Raw genomic sequence first — 4,084 nt, forward strand, 5'->3', positions numbered from 1 at the left:
AACGGAGGTAGGTAAACAGTGACTGGTATAGTTTCCTCTTTAGTAAAATGAAAATGATACTAGGCCAATCTCAACTTGTCCTAAATGGCAATCAGGCAGGCTGTGAGTACCTTTCAGGTGGAGAGAGCTGGGGTGCATGATAGATTAAATATTGACTATTTACTCTTCTCTTTCTATTTCTCCTTGATGATTAAGGAATAATACCTAGATGTGTGATTCTGGGCAAGCCAATTTTCTTCTCAGCAAATCAGTTATCCAATCTATAAAATAAAAGGGTCATCTATTTTGAAAATATCTATTCTTGATTTTGGATAAAGTCACTGACGTAAACTATTCATGGCTGGCAGTGTTACAACAACGGTGAAGGATTAAGAATAAAACACAATCTAACTTAATTGTACTTTTAGGTGTGAAATGCTAAGAAGACTGAGAGATAATCAGAGATGATAATGGCTAAAACCAGAAATATGAGACCGTTATCCATAAATGGAGATAAGACATTCAAAAGCACTCATCATATATAGTAAGCAGCTTGGGTAATTAGAACATAGATCCCCCCTTCAAATTACTTTGTGACAATTATAGTCACAGTTGACTTTATCATTTATTCATTCAGAAGTGTTTATCTTCGTCTCTGCATAAATAAAGCTCTGATAGGTGAGAACTAAACTTCAGCTGAAGCAGCCTCTGCATTTCCTTTTGTCACTCAGACTAGGAGATAAAGCTTTGCTTCCCTGCCAACAGTTCTCACATCCTTCCACCCCATTCTTCGCTCCCCCAGCGAGGGAACCCTGTAGACTAAAAAGTCAGCGGGAATTACTCTATTTCCCCACTGAGGGACGGGCAGGAAGTCCACAGCCCAGAACCGTCCATTTTTACCTGACTTTCTGATGTAGATGAGTTTCCTAGGGACTGAAAATTCACCTACCACGTTTATTGAAGTAAGTTCTTGGCCAGCCCATATTTTCACCCTTTAATGGTAATGAGGCTAGATTTCTTTCCAGTCACTTTGCATGTCATTTCCTTTCTCTTTAGCTCTCTTTCTCAGTGAGATGATTGATAGATCCTTCTTTAGCAATCACTTTGGTAGATGATTTTCTTTTTCCTTTGAAGTCGATTTTGAAAGGAGTTGCACTGTGATGAGCTAATTATCATAAAAACACAGTATATAACCTTAATTAGGCATGATTATAGGCTCAACGTAATGGGATGTCCTGAAACTGCACGCTATGCAAATATTAGATTTTTCATTCTTCCCGTTACATCTGAAACCATCAAGTAAAGGATGTTTTGCAGTATGTACCACAGTCAATGCCAGGTGCAAATTTTTCAACAAAAGACTGTTTTTTTGAGGGGTGGTGTACTAGTTGGGGAAAGGATTATAGGAGGTTTTAAAAAAAAAACTTTACAAGTTCAACTAAACTCAGGATGAGCTTTATAAATTCAGAGGAGTTTTACAATAAAGTAATAACAACCCAGTTACCCTACCCAACCCATATCTTATCTGGAATTCTGAAGGCACTTCACTGTAGGCATCACTGTGACTTATGCAAATCGAGAGATCTTTCAAATCCAGTAACCACTAACATTACTACAAAACCAGTCTGGGGTTTACTCAAACTAGTAGGATATAGGAAGATGGTGAGGAAATGAAATCACAGTGAATCCCCGAACCCTAATTTTAGCCAATTATTTTCATTTCCTTTACCACCAACCTTTTTAAAAAAAAATATTAGAGTGGTAAAAGTAAATAACAAAATTGATTTTCCCCTTCCTACCCTGAAATGAAAACATCCAAGGATGTGATACCCTCAGACATTTGAATATTCAACCACCGAGTATTTGAGAGCTCACAATACAGAAATCTTTGATTATGTCTAGAGTTGTGAGTTTTCAGTCTCAGAAAAAGAAAGAAAGTGAAGTTGCTCAGTCGTGTCCAACTCTTTGCGACCCTGTGGACTGTAGCCTGCCGGGCTCCTCTGTCATTGGGATTTTCCAGGCAAGAGTACTGAAGTGGGTTGCCATTTCCTTCTCCAGGGGATCTTCCCGACCCAGAGATCAAACCCCGATCTCTTGCATTGCAGGCAGACTCTTTGCTGTCTGAACCATCAGGGAGACGCTTATCAGACTCAATCATTTGATTCCAGATACTGACAACATTGAAAACAGCAAAAATTGAATAAATGTGTGAGTGTTAGAAAAGAACCTGATACTAGTCTAATGTACCATCCATTCACTAGTAATGATAATGTGTGTGTGCTCAGTTATTTTGCTTCAGTCATGTCTGACTCTTGGTGACCCTAGGACCTGTAGCCAGCCTAGGCTACAAGGCCGCTCTTGTCCATGGGAATTTTCAGGCAAGAATACTGCAGTAGTTGCCATGCCCTTTAGAGTGGTGAGAATAAAATAAGTGTTTATATATGAAACAACTGAAGTTTGAAATCCATACTTTTCTCTGTATTTAGTTGATGAGTTAACATTTACTGGGCATGTACTACTATATGCTAAGCACAGTTTTCAACATTTTATTGGCATAGTTGAATGTCAATAACCACTGAATCATTACAATAACCCTATAAGATTATTGGCTACCATAACTAGCCATATTTTATAGATGATGAAGCTGAGGATCAGAGAAGTTCGAAAACCTCACTCAGGATTCATCTAGTAAGCAGTGGAGGCAGATTTGAACTCATGTCTGTCTGACTCCAGCTGTACTCTTAACCACTGTGCTGGGCTCACTGGTGCTTATCAGTCCTCTGATGGAATCCTTACTTATTAGTACCTTCCCTAGGGCTGGAAATGAGGTGCAAGAGCAATAAAAGTGTTGAGAATGAAATCAAAATGCAGAAATTCCCCATCGCCTATTTTATACAAAGGAATTCTTAGATGCTAGGTATGGAGTGAGGATGTTGCTGTTGTTCAGTCACTAAGTCATGTCTGACTCTTTGTGATCCCATGGACTGCAGCATGCCAGGCTTCTCTGTCCTTCACTATCTCCCAGAATTTGCTCGAACTCATGTCCACTGAGTCAGTGATGCCATCCAACCAGTCATCCTCTGTAGCCGGCTTCTCCTCCTGCCCTCAATCTTTCCCAGGGATGAGGGTGCAAGATGGAAATAGAATTTGAAATAGGGGAGACAGAATTGCACACAACTGTAATAAATACAAACTTATATGATAGGACTTATTATTATTGCTCTTGAGATAATAGGGGAAAAGAAGTACTGGGTAGGATGAGGCCAGGATTTAAAGCCAGTTTTCACCACATACTGGCTTTAGGACTGGGTCAGCCAGAGACTCTACAGGAAACAGATGATTCAAATAAGAGACTCAGTGAAAGGACTACAGTTGACCCTTGAACCATGTGGGAGTTAAGGAAAATTTGCACATAATTGAGAGTCAGTATTTGGTATCCGTGATTCCTCCATAACTCTGGTTCTGCTTCTGTTGATTGAACCAGCCAAGCGTGGGGTGGTACTACAGAACCACTGGGAAAAAACCCAACACACCTTCATGCGCCTGCACTTCAAACTCGTATTGTTCAAGGGTCAACTGTATTTTAGAGGCATTAAGGAGGGTATGGGGCAGAAGATGTTAAAGCCCTCAGACACTAGCAGCAGTAGAAGCTGATACCACTTCCAGGACCGAAAGGAGCCGGGGAAGAAGCAGTGAGAATTGGCATTATAGAAGTGTTGGGGTATACCACAGGAGCTATAGTTGTGCAGAGCTACTGTTTCTGCCAGAGGCAGGGCCTGAATCTGGGAGAAAGCAGGGAAGAAATACTCCGACCTCCATCCTCATGCCCTCTTACCTTACGCCAATGCCTTAAATCAGCTGATTCCTCCCAGAGGCCAACCTGCCTGAGAATCAAGTCTTCTACAGGGTCTGTCTCCTAGGTAGAGAACAGAGGTGAGGAAAGGGGATGGAGAGTAACCTTAAACAAGTCATTCCTCTCTCTAAATTTCAGTTTGCTTATCTGCGTATCTACTATAGTAATAGTGGTCTTATAATTTCTACTCTCAACATTTTATTTGGAAACTTTGTTGTATAACACAGGGAGCCCAGCTTGGCAGTCTGTGAT

Source organism: Odocoileus virginianus, chromosome 30 (genome assembly GCF_023699985.2).
Source record: "Odocoileus virginianus isolate 20LAN1187 ecotype Illinois chromosome 30, Ovbor_1.2, whole genome shotgun sequence".
Taxonomy (NCBI): Eukaryota; Metazoa; Chordata; class Mammalia; order Artiodactyla; family Cervidae; genus Odocoileus; species Odocoileus virginianus.